Source organism: Pelophylax lessonae (genome assembly GCF_965119305.1).
Source record: "Pelophylax lessonae genome assembly, chromosome: 3".
NCBI classification, from domain to species: Eukaryota; Metazoa; Chordata; class Amphibia; order Anura; family Ranidae; genus Pelophylax; species Pelophylax lessonae.
The window spans coordinates 623,119,067-623,132,689 of NC_138770.1; the positions used below are offsets into that span (position 1 = coordinate 623,119,067).

At 47.0% G+C, this 13,623-nt stretch overlaps 1 protein-coding gene across 1 annotated transcript in view; it reads left to right on the top strand.

The window, feature by feature from the left end:
- Positions 1-13,623, top strand: part of ANGEL2 (angel homolog 2) — a gene marked incomplete at its 5' end in the record, with an annotated part of 83,860 nt that overhangs the window by 43,624 nt on the left and 26,613 nt on the right. The gene's annotated exons all lie outside the window — the stretch shown is intronic.

Consider the following 13,623-nt stretch of genomic DNA (forward strand, 5'->3'; position numbering starts at 1 on the left):
TTTGCAGCTTCTAGATTAGGAAACATCACTGGTGCAGAAACATGTCTGCAAAGGGTAGCACCCATATCTGTCATGGTTTAGTTTAAAGGCATTGTACACTTCTATACCTATTCAAAACAACAAAACATTTTAATATAGTTTTGTGTGTCATTTGCTTGCCTTACCCTGTAATGATGGGCTCACTGGGTGGCTGACCTTTTTGTAGTGTCATGGTTGATCGATCTTATGTCCATGTATTCATTCTTCCAGCTTGTCCTTATCCAATAAAGGGACAAGCCACTTCTTATTCAGGTCACAATCCATGCCTCACCATTTTCTCGGTGTTGCATCACAAACGGAGTGAAAATGTGATGAAAACACATCTCATCCCTTCATTGCTGTGTTTGGTTGTGTCTGTTTCAGATATAATTACTATGTAGTTTTCAGCTGTAGAACACAGCCGAATGACCCAGGGATTGTTGGATATAGAGTTTCTTCACAGGAAGTGTCTGTTCTACAGAAACAGAAGTTGTGTATACTTGCTGACCAGCCATGGTATATGTACTGCGGCATGTGCAGGCACAATCGTATGCATGTACATCATTGTGGCTGCTTGGGCTGAGGGGGGAGCTGAGTGGATTGTGGCTCACAGTACCGGCCTGCTTTGCGTGGCCCGGTACTGGGATCCATAATACGCAGTGTCCAGTGGACACCTTGGTCGTGGGGGGGGGGCACGCAGCTCCCCCCCCCCTTTAGCCTGAGCAGCCACAATGATGGACATGTATGTAATAGTGCCTGCATTTGGGATCATGTGATTGCTATCACAGCTGTCATGAATGAAACTCCTTCCTGACAGTTCAAAGCATTGCTGGTACAATAATCTTCATTGTATCCGCAATCAAAGTGTAAAAAAATCCTGAACGAAAAAAAAGAACCTAACCGATTCCTCCATTTACATTGATCGATTGGTGGTATGCCCACCATTAGAATACCGCCCTGCATCCACCCACTTCTAATGACGGCATACATGCACTGTTCTTCTTCTTTTTTTTTTTTTTTCTTTTTTTTTACTTTGGTTACAACACTGGAGTCACAGATTTACTTATCGTGAGAGCAAACCCTGTTGCTGTCAAGATAAACAAATCAGTGCTGCAGCTGAATGGCGTACCTGCGAACAAAAGTTAACGATAAAACACAGTTTCAATAAACCATTAACTCAATCAAACCACTTTTTTTTTTTTTGTAATCTTTGCCAAAAAAAGAGTAAAATATATTGGTGAAGCATAGGGGCAATCCGCCCCTATGTCCACCCCAGGCCCTATGCTTCTATTTTTTTTAGGTTTGTTTGTTTTTGTTTTTTTTTTTTAACACTTTTATTGTATCTATAAACGTTCCAGGTTAGGGTCTCTCAAAATGCAATAGCCATCTAACATCTTACGACACCATGTGTGAAAGTGTGCCCTAGACTGTGCCGTGCTGTTCCCTATACTAATACTCCACTAGTGTGTGGAAGCGACAAAAACAGTCCCCGATGTAGAGACCAGGTTCGCCAGGACAGGAGGGACAAAAAAAGCGTGTGTCAAGCCTATATCGCTTGCTACAGAGACAGCATCTATTTTGGGGTGTTCTTTGGGTAGGGGTACCAAGGTGGACATCCAGAAAATGCCTCTCATGCAGCCGGCTCACTGCATCTTGTTGGGAAATTGGGCCACCGCACCTTCTGGATACAGAAGGGCTGTGATGATCTCTTCCTGGAATTTTAGGACAGATCCACTTCTTCATGACACTTTGTATAGTACATAAGCATCGAAAAGAGCCAATTGGAAAAGGTGCATAGACATTTTTTTGTACCAGCCTCTGGCCTTATGGGCAACTAAGTACGGCCCCATCATCTGGTCATTGAAGTCCAACCCCCCCCCCCCATTTTACGGTTGTAGTCGTGGACACAGAGGGGCTTCTCAACAACACCAGTCGCTGTTGTAATTTGGACTGTCGTATCTGCATGAATGAAAACGTTCCGTTTGTCCTTCCACCTCACTGCAAGCAATTCTTTGCACCTCAAGCAGGCTCTCTCCCCCTGATTAAGTGGTGTATTTACAAACTGATGGGGGAAGCCCCAGCGATTAGGTCGCACGGTTCCACATGCGGAAATTCCTAATTGAAAGAGGTGTCTAAAAAGTGTCACGCTTGCATAGAAGTTTTCCATATATAATTAGTACACCTTTCCAAATAGGACCCCAAATCTGTGACCCCAAGTCCCAAGCAATCTTGCTGCTGCTCCCTATGTAGCCTGGGCAGTTGGGGGGCTCCACGCTGCTATCTTTTGATTCTATGTCCCTTCCTGTGAGACGTTTCATGCTGAATCTCCATGCTGCATATAGGTACAGTATAGGGTCTTCTTTTGGGCATAACTTGGGCGCACACTGCTCCTACCACTATTTTACGGGTGACCCCGCTTACAGCTCTATATAGCGGTGCGGACCATGATTTAAAGGGACGATACACTTTTTTCTCAGTCGTCTTCCAGGACAGCCCATAAGACGTTAGGCTCCTCCCCCAGGGACAGGAAACACATTCCAAAATTAAAATAAAAGGCGGTCCCTTAGTCCTCACCTTCAGTATTTTTGTTTCCTCCGGACAGGGGGTAACATGTTCCTGGAACTGAAGCTCCCGGTCTCCTGGACTGTCCATGGAAAGACTTGGAAAGATGCATCTCCTCGGCCCATAGCGGTACCCCTTAGTGCCGCAATAGGGGCTGACCGCTGTCTCCTGTTCTCCTAGCCTCTCGGCAGGACTACGGATGCTGTCTGGTGGAGCGTTGGGGAGTTCACTCCGTTGGTCGGCCGGTTCCTTGGAGCAGCAGTGCTGTGTACCCGTGAACCGCTAACTTCGGAAGAAATTTTGAAGTTGGCGCCAAAGACGGAGGGGGCGGAACTCAGCGTATCCACTCTGGCCTCACGGGAAGTGACAGTGTCACTTCCGGCGCAGTGACGGCATCCGCGGGCGCCGGAAACCCTCGTTCCAGTTTCCGAAGGCGCGAACAGAGAGTTCAAATGGGCGACCGATGTTAGGGGAAACAGCAGTTGCTGGGACCACCATACAGAGCGATGGACACCACGGCAGCAACCGCACAGGCGGCGGAAGTCGGCTCTGGCATCGGCACCTCTCAGGTAAGCAAGGGGGAACGACACCCTATTTGCAGGTACCTGTTAGGAACTCCGTTCCCCTTCCCCCCTCTCTTTTCTATCGTTAGGGGCAGGGGTTAAGCAGCACCGCTCCCTCTTTTCTATCCACAAGGTGGAGGGGGAAAAATGGGAGGTGGGAGGAGGACAAGTATCTCTAATTAAATTCCCTTGTCTTTTATCTTCCAGGCCAAGGCTCAGGACAATAACCCACCTCAGCCCCCCAAAAAGAAATGTGCTGTATGCGGAGAAAAATTGAGTTCCTCTTGGAACAAAGCAGTGTGCCGGGCATGCATAGCTAAACTGGTCAGAGACGATTCTGCAGTCTCTACCCAGAAAATGCTGTCCTCAGTGAGAGATGAGCTAAAAAGTACATTTAGTTCATTCAGGACTCTCATTGAAAAGATGCAGGCACCAGCCCAGCCTTCCACCCCAGCTCAGGCTCCACCATCCCTAATTGACCCATTGGTTTTGGAGGAGGAAGTTTCTTCTTTCCACTCTTCTGCAGAGGGATCAGGATCAGGAGAGGAACCAAAAAGCAATGTTTCCCATGATAGCTCCAACTTTAAACTGAGCCTGGAGGATGTAGATGATCTACTCAAAGCGGTTTATACCACTCTAGAGATTGAGGAGGAAGAAGTGCATCTCTCTAAGCATGACTTAATGTACGCTAGTCATAAAAAGCATGCTAGAGTGTTCCCTGTGCATAGCTCACTATTGGATGTGATTAAACAGGAATGGAATTCTCCTGATAAAAAGCCTTTTTTTCCAAGAAACTTAAAAAGAAGGTATCCATTTGACGAAAGTGTGGAACAGCCCTGGAACAAAATCCCTAAGCTGGATGCCTCTCTTGCCAGAATCTCCAAAGGAACTGACTTGGCATTTGAGGATTCAGGAGCACTAAAAGACCCTATGGATAAGAGAACAGATATCTCTTTACGTAGGGTCTGGGAAGCCTCCATTATGAGCTTAAAGCCAGCCCTGGCATTCACCTGCATAGCCAGACACCTGGAGCTGTGGCTATCTCAAATCCAAACACACTTGACTGCAGGAACATCGAGGGAACAGATTAATAAATCCTTTCCACTCTTATTCCAGGCAATAGGATTCCTGGCGGATTCTTCAGCTGAAGCTGTAAGAATGGCAGCAAGGACCTCAGCTTTAGCTAATACGGCCAGAAGAAGCCTATGGCTCAAGACATGGTCGGGAGATATTACTTCTAAATCTCGCCTTTGTGGTCTTCCCTTCACAGGCGACCACCTTTTTGGCCCAGGCCTAACAGAAGCCCTGGAGCGTACAGCGGATAAAAAGAAGGGATTCCCAGATAAGAAAAAATTCCCCTATGCTCAGAGGAATTTTCGTGGCAGGGGCAAACAGCAGAAGTCTTTTGAAACTCAGCAAAATTTCAAAAAACATTGGACGGGGCATAAAGGAAAGGGGAGGGGTAACATCCTGTTTAACCCTCCTAAACGCCCCAACCAGCCCCAATGACTCCCTTCTCAGAGTGGGAGGAAGATTAGGGGCCTTCCTCCCACTGTGGAAGAAGATTACTTCCAGCCCTTTTATTCTGGACCTAGTAGGCCAAGGACACAGGCTGGAGTTCTGTCTTCAACCTCCAGAAAGGATCCTGATCACAAATCTTCCCAGGGATCCAGTCAAGGCCTCCGCCTTGAGTCTTCAGTTAGGGGACCTATTAGATCAAAAAGTAATTATCCCAGTCCCCAGAGAAGAACAAGGAACAGGGTTTTATTCTCACATCTTTGTGATTCAAAAACCCTCAGGAAGTCATCGACTGATCCTGAACTTACGCAATCTGAACCTTTCAATAGCATACAAACGCTTTCGCATGGAATCAATATACTCCATAGGGAACCTACTGTTCCCAGGGTGTTTCATGGCAACCCTAGATTTGAAAGATGCGTATTTTCACATCCCCATACACACATCCTATCAGAAATTCCTGAGGCTAGCAGTAAAGATAGGACCGGAAGTCAAGCACTTCCAGTTCAGGGCACTGCCCTTCGGGCTGTCCTCAGCCCCACGGATTTTTACCAAAGTCCTAGGGGAAGCACTAGCCCCTCTAAGGCTAAAAGCTATCATGATCACCCCCTACCTGGACGACATCTTGGTAGTGGCAGAATCATACCAGAAACTGGAAGCCGACCTCCTCATAGTTCAGGAATTCTTAACTTCCCTAGGCTGGATAATCAACAGACAAAAGTCTTGCCTGGTACCCTCACAAAGAGTGACCTACCTGGGTTACGAAATCTCCTCACGGGATCAGATGATCTTCCTCCCTCAGTGCAAGATGGAGAAAATGAACCTGATGGTTGCCTCTTTACAGACCAACTTATGGGTCTCTCTGAGGGATGTCACGAGAGTGATAGGCTTGATGACCTCCTGTTTCCCAGCAGTCCCCTGGGCAAGGTTCCAACAACGTCCACTCCAAAAATTCTTTCTACAGAATTGGGATGGGCAGTCAAGTTCCTTACAACAAAAAGTAAGGATTCCCACCAAGATAAAAAGGACTCTTTGGTGGTGGAGATCCTCTCTTCACCTATCAAGAGGGCTAAACTGGACCATCCAGGTATCACAGAGGATTACCACGGATGCAAGCGCTTCCGGATGGGGAGCATATCTGCAGGACAGATGGGCGCAGGGTACATGGTCCCCAGCACAAAGGAAGTCTTCATCAAACCAAAAAGAACTTATGGCGGTCCAAAAGGCCTTGGAGTTTTTTCAGGTAGAGGTAGAAGGGAGCCATCTACAGATCAGGTCAGACAATATAGCAACGGTAGCGTACCTGAACAAGCAGGGAGGTACTCGAAGTCTGGGCCTACAAACCATTGCACAGAAAATCTTTGTCTGGGCCGAGCGGAACCTAACATCCATTTCGGCCATTCACCTAAAAGGGACGCAGAATTATCTGGCAGACCATCTCAGCCGCCACCAGATGAACCAGGACAATTGGTCCCTCAACCCAGAGGTGTTTCTCAAAATCACAACCTCATGGGGCCTACCGGTAGTGGATCTATTTGCCTCCCAGGCAAACAGGAAAACAGAAAAATTCTTTTCCATAACTCAAGGGGATCAGGCGTTAGGCATAGACGCTTTCGCCCACCCCTGGAAAGTCAGACTCTGTTACGCATTTCCTCCGATCAGATTGATCCCACAGGTTCTTCAGAAATTCATCCTAGAAGACACAGAGATGATACTGATAACCCCATACTGGCCCAAAAGGCCATGGTTTGCACGCCTTCAGGCGTTGGCAGCGCAACCTCCAATGACCTTACCTTGGAGACCAGATCTCTTAACACAAGGTCCTGTGGTCCATCCATTTCTCAGGACCCTAAACCTGACGGCCTGGTATCTGAGGAACAAATACTAGGCTCTCAGGGGTTCTCAGACAGAGTCATCAAAACATTGACCAGCTGTCGAAAGCCGGTCACTAGAAAAATGTATGCTAAAATCTGGAAGAAATTTCATTTTTGGATGTTGGAGAATCAGAGACATTCCCCAGATATACCAACTATCTTGGATTTTTTTCAGGAAGGCATAGACAAAGGTCTCTCCTTAGGGACTTTAAAGGTACAGGCTGCCGCCCTTAGTGTCTTTCTTCAGTTTTCCCTTAGAGAAGACCCAAATGTGAATGCCTTTTTCAGAGCAATTGCCCGGACAAAGCCAACCGTGCTTAAAACGTGTCCAGCTTGGAATCTATCCCTGGTACTCCAGGCCTTGGTTACCAGTCCGTTTGAACCCTTGGTAGACCTATCAGTAAAAATGCTCACCCTAAAAACCTTATTTTTAGTAGCTATAACTTCAGCTAGAAGAGTTAGCGAATTACAGGCTCTCTCAATCAGAGAACCTTTTCTTATGATTTTTGATGACAGGATTGTGCTAAAAACAGATCCAGGATTTTTGCCAAAAAGGGCCTCTTCTTTTCATAGGACTCAGGACATAGTCCTTCCTTCCTTTTGCAATTTCCCAAACAACAATAAAGAGAAAGAATTTAGCTGTTTGGATGTCAGAAGATCCCTCTTGAGATACCTGGAGGTGACTAAAACCTTCAGGAAGACTGATACTTTGTTTTTACAATTTTCCGGCTCCCATAAAGGGGAAAAAGCTTCTAAGGCAACCTTAGCTAGATGGATCAAACAGGCTATCACAGAAGCCTATATAGTGAAAAAGGTGGCTCCACCTTTCATTACTGCACACTCTACTAGAGCATTGTCCACGTCTTGGGCTGAAAGGGCCGGTGCCTCACCAGACCAAATCTGTAAGGCAGCTACCTGGTCTAACTTTTCGACCTTTGTTAGACATTATCGCCTGGACCTCCTCTCTTCTCAGGAACAGGCGTTTGGTCGAAAGGTGCTCCAGGCAGTTGTCCCTCCCTAGACTGGTAAGTGCTTGCTCATCGTCTCATGGGCTGTCCTGGAAGACGACTTTGAGAAAAGCTGGGTTATACTTACTGATAACTCCTTTTCTAATAGTCTTCCAGGACAGCCGGATTCCCACCCGAACTATCTGGTATTATGTATAATGTATGATATGTGTCTATATATCTATGTATATGTTTTACAGGGTGTCCTGTGGTTCTCATGAAATACTGAAGGTGAGGACTAAGGGACCGCCTTTTATTTTAATTTTGGAATGTGTTTCCTGTCCCTGGGGGAGGAGCCTAACGTCTCATGGGCTGTCCTGGAAGACTATTAGAAAAGGAGTTATCAGTAAGTATAACCCAGCTTTTTTTTTTTTTTATACAACTTGCAAAATGGATTCCCAAGCAGTTATTTCCCTTGCAGACCCCCTCAGTGCGACTGGCGGTGCATCCGATTCACAGTCTCTCATGTCTTTTTCTGCAGCATTGGAAAATCTGGTGTCAAAGGTGGATTTTGTAATGAAAAATTTGTCACTAGCCAAAAACGGCCACTGCCTTCTCTGTCCTCTGATTCAGACCCTGATATGGTCGCCTCGGACAACCCCCCTTCCTGAGGGATCCCTGTCCTCGCAGTTGGATTAGTGAGGAGGATATGTGGAAGCAGTGATACGTTCAGTAAGGGAAACATTGAAATTGGATGAAGAGCCCACACAGTCAGGAAAGCGGGTAGTTTTTGGCTCCCCAGATAAGCCCAGAAGTCGAGTCCAGTGTTTCCTTTTCCCGTCTTTCACAATATTGTAATGAGCAATGGCGGTGCATTAAGCACATGCTAGTGGTGCCAAAGCTCTTTAAACGCCGTTATCCCTTTGCTGACTCTGGTCTTGAACCGCTGGACAGTGTCACTTAGGGTGGATCACCCTGTTTTCAGGTTAAACAAATCTATTGTGGTGCCTGTGAAAGACTTCCTGGCGTTTGCGGACACTGTGGACAAACGGGTGGAATCCCTTTCCCGCCACCTGCATCTTTTGGCAGGCTCGATACTAAAACCTGTCTTTTGTCCTTTCTGGTTTCTCAGACATTAATGGAATGGGTTAAAGTGCTTAGGGGTAACTTGACCACTGAGATAATTTCCCCGACTCTGATTGAGCTCACGGACCAGATGGCCCAGGCCCTGGTGTTACTGTGTGGATGAGTTGATCAAAGGTTTAACGGGGGGTAAGAGTACTATTCTCCCCCAATCCTCAAAAGGTAAGGCGCCCCGCAGTTAGTGGGGCCCTCTTTCATGGCTCATATGTGTTTTTTCTTGCCTTGGACGCAAGAAAAAGGTAAACCGTACATAGCCTCTGGAGAGAACAAGAAGGCTTGGTCGAATAAGCCCAAGACTAGCCAGTCCGGTTCGGCTGACAAATAATCTTCGGCATGAAGGGGTGCCCTCACCCGATTCGGGGGTGGGGGGGATGTCTGCGTTACTTTCAGGAACTCTGGACATCTTTGATTCAGGATTGAAATGGGTTCAGGAACTAATTAGTTCAGGGTACAAGATCGAATTTCGGTCTCGCCCAGCAGACAGATTTTTTTTCCCTCAAATCTTCGTCTATCTCCGGATCGCTTGCAGGATCTCAGGGAGGCAGTGCAGGATCTCCTTGCACAAGGAGTGATTGTGCCAGTTCCTCAGCGGGAACGGTTTCGAGGTCTTCATTCAAACCTGTTCACGGTGCCCAGAAAAGAGGGCAAGGTGCGTCCAATTTTGGACCTCAAGTCACTGAACCGCTTTGTGCAGGTGAAGAAGTTTCGGATGGAATCCATTCATTCGGTGGTAGCATCTTTAAATCAAGGGGACTTTCTAGCCTCCATCGATTATCAAAGATGCGTATCTGCACATCGCTATATACGTGGGACATCAGAGGTATCTCCGTTTTGCAGTGGCGGAGGAGCACTTTCAATTTGTGGCATTATCCTTTGGTCTGGCCTCCGCTCATAGAGTCTTCACCAAGGTTTTGGCTCCGGTGTTGGATTTGCTCCGCAAAAGAGGGATTGCTAGCCTTGGATATCTGGACGATCTCCTGTTGAGAGCAAACTCTCACCCAACCTTGTTGGGCGACCTGTCAGTCACGGCCCAGATCCTTCAGAAGTTTTGGTGGACAATCGACTTCAAAACTGCGTTGATCCCTTCCGTGTCACTTAATTACCTGGGTCTGACTTTAGACTCCTCTGGCGAGGGTCTTTCTTCCCGGGGACTAACTTCAGACGTTGTAGGGAGAGATCAGGTTGCTGATGATGAACGATCTCTCATCTCTGCGGACTTGCATGCGAGCCTTGGGGCTGATGGTGTCGACCTTCGTGGCGGTCCCATTTGCTCAATTTCATTCCAGGCCTCTGCAAAAGGAGATTCTTGTCAAGTGGAACAAGGATCTGCAGTCCTTGGACAGAATTATACGTTTGGGCCAACTCACGAGGTCAATGCTCAAGTGGTTGCTTCTGTTTCCCGCCCTGAGACAGGGCAAGTCCTTTCTACTGCTTTCTACGGATGCCAGCCTGTCAGGCTGGGGTGGAGTGCTGGACAATCTCTGTGCCCAGGGAGTCTGGCCGACAGAGAAGTCCTCTTTACCGATAAATGTACTGGAACTCAGAGCACTGGAACTCAAAGCAATCAAGCTTTGCCTGCTCCACTGGACGAATCGGCTACAAGGTTCCCCGGTTCAGATTCTATACGACAATGCCACAGTTGTGGCCTACTTTAATCACCAAGGGGGCATAAAGAAGTGCCCGGGCGGCCCAGGAGGTAACCGAGATTCTGACTTGGGCCTAGGAACATGTTCCGGCTCTTTCAGAAGTTCACATTCCAGGAGTGGAGAACTGGCAGGCGGATTACCTGAGTCGTCAAGTTCTGGACCAAGGGGAATGGTCCCTGCATCCAGAGATATTTCATCTCCTGTGTGTCCGATGGGGCACCCTGGAACTCAACCTGTTTGCATCTTGTCTGAACAAGAAGGTACGAAGGTTCATGGCCAGGGCTTGAGACCCTTTGGTGGACGCCACAGACGCATGCATTTGTGGCTGATTGGAGCCAGTGTTGGCTGCTTTATGCCTTTCCCCGATACAGTTGTTGTCAAGGTTCCTCCGCAGATTGGCGGTGGAAAAGGTGCCAGTAATTCTGGTGGAGCCAGACTGGCCTCGCCGGTCTTGGTACGCAGACCTGGTAAAGATGGTCGTCGAGCCTCCCTGGCGGTTGACTCTGAGGGAGGACCTGCTGTTTTAGGGGCCGATCTTCCATTCTGCTTTACGGTCGCTGGCTTTAACAACATGCCTGTTAAAGGACAGGGGGTCTCTCTGAGTCTGTGATTCCCTACTCTGCTGAGGGCTAGGAAAGCGACTCCCAGAAAAATTTATCGTCATACTTGGAAGGTGTATATTTCCTGGCGTGAATCGCAAAACTTGCACCCTCGCTTGTTTTCGGTTGCGAGGGTCTTGGCTTTCTTACAGAAAGGAGTTGAGCAATGGTTGTCCTTGGGCATGATCAAGGGCCAAGTGTTGGCCTTAGCTATTTACTTCCAACGCCCGTTGGCAACTTATTTCTTGATCCGCACCTTTATTCAAGGGGTGCGTCATCTGGCTCCTCCGAGAAGATCCCCTTGCCTCCGTGGGATCTGAATTAGGTTTTGTCTGTTCTTCAAAAGCCTCCTTTTGAGCATAATAGAGACATGACATAAAGGCAGTGATATCTAAGAAGGTTACCTTTCTGGTGGCTATTACTTCTGCCCGCAGAGTGTCTGAATTAGCGGCACTTTCCTGTCGTTCACCTTACTTGGTCGTTCCTAATCAGTCCTTTCTTCCTAAGGTGGTGTCTGATTTCCATTTAAATGAATACATTCTTTTGCCTTCACTCTGTCCTAAGCCTTAGCATCCTAAGGAAATTGCCTTGCATTCTCTGGATGTGGTTTATGCGATCAGGGTTTACCTGTCGGCCATGGAGCCTTTTAGGACTTTAGATTCTCTTTTTGTCCTTACTGAGGGATCTCGTAAGGGTTTGGCTGTGTCTGCTGCGACCATATCCAGTTGGATTAGGCAGACAGTTGTTCAGGGTTATTCATTGAAGGGTCAGGTATCTCCTTTCCATGTGAGAGCGCATTCTACTAGAGCGCTGAGTGCCTCTTGGGCATTTCGTCATCCGGCATCTGTTGCTCAAGTGTGTAAGGCGGCGACTTGGTCACCCGTGCATACTTTTACAAGATTGATTTATTGGCATCTTCGAATGCCTCTTTTGGCCACAAGGTTTTGCAGGCTGCTGTGTAAAGAGACTTTTTTTTTCTCCTTTAAGGGGTCAAACTTTGTAGGTAAGCTCCTGTTGTTACTGGTTGAGCTTTTTTCTTACCCAGTTGGCTACGTTTTTAGGTAATGATTAAGCACATTGTCAGTGTGTGAAACGCGTCTACCTTGTCATGATTGTCATAATTTGGATGTCCAGTCAATAAATCTGGATTTTGACTCAACCTGGAGTGCTGCCAATTCCTTTTCCTTTATTTGGCTACGTTTTTAGCCTTGGAGATAGAACTGTTTTTTGGTTGCGTTCTTCCCACCTCTCATGCCTATACTGCTTTGGCATGTTCCAAGGGTAAAGAAGCATTGCTGCTGCATCTGTCAATGGACGATAGAGAACTGGATTTTTGTAAGAGCTTACCATAAAATCCTATCCTTTTCTCTGAAGTCCATTGACAGACGCAGCACCCGCCCCTCTATTATGGGGATGGTTCGTGTCTTCTTTTCACTGCTTGCTACGAAACTGATTTGAGAGCACAGTGTGTGTGGGGGGGGGGGGGGTTATGCCGAGGAGGACAGCCCCTGTAGGTGTTTCAGTGAATTTTTTCACTGCCTAGTCTACTCCTGTAGATGGCGCATAACCCAAGGGTAAATAAGCATTGCTGCTGCGTCTGTCAATGGACTTCAGAGAAAAGGATTTTATGGTAAGTTCTTACAAAAATCCAGTTTTTGCAATGCAATGAAATCCATGTGCTACAGATGCGTTCTCTTTACAAAATATGAAGTCTAAAAGATTTAATAGTGATCAATCACTGTTAGGCTCCTTTCACATGGGCGGACCGATCGGGTCTGACTGTCAGTGTTTCTCTATCGTACATTACGGGACACAGAGCCGGTTATAATTACTATCTGGGTTGTACGCTACCTTTAGGTGGTTGGACACTGGCAACTAATAGACAAGAAGTTCCTCCCATTTAACCCCTCCCATACAGGAAGAACCTCAGTTTTTTTTTCTCCAGTGTCTTGAAGATGTGGAAGAGGTAGCTGTTGATGGTTTGGGAGAGGCTCAGGCTGAGGATTCCTCTGCAGAGGGTTCAGACTCCGAGGAACCATTTTCAGCATCTCACTCTGAGGCTACTTATTCAGTCCCTCACCAAATGGTTCAGACTGGGTTTAAATTACCTCCTCTGGAAATGTCAGAAGCCATCTTTTCTTCTTTGGGTTCTTTGTGCCCCTAGAATTCCCATGCTTTTCCTTTACACCCCCTGCTGGAACAGCTGGTTTATGAGGATTGGGATCATTCTGACTGGTTGTTCATGCCTCCAAAGAGATTTTCTTTGCTTTATTCTATGGAGGAGAAATTCAAGAGGAAGTGGCGTATGCCTTCGGTAGATGCTGCTATTTCTTCTGTGAACAAGAATTTGACCTGTCCGGTTGATAATGCCAAGGTTTTTAAGCATCCAGCAGATAAGTTGGAATCATTACTTAAAGCTTCCTTTGTCGTAACTGGCTCTGCTGTTCAACCAGCTATAGCGGCTTGCCAATCCTTAAAGGATCCTTTTAAGAGGATGAATAGAAGTCTGCCTATTCAGGGGGAATCTTCTGAAGATTTGGCGGAGTTTCCTTGTGTTTTGCGGTAGATGCCCTTAAGGATTCTATCCAACAGATTTCCTGAGTTGCTCTTCTCTCTGTTCATATACACAAAGTACTGTGGCTTAAGAATTGGTCGGCACATTTACCTTGTAAGAAACTTCTGACAGCTTTTCCTTTCCATGGGGAACGTCTCTTTGGTTAGGATCTGGATAAATACATTCAGAAGATTTCAGG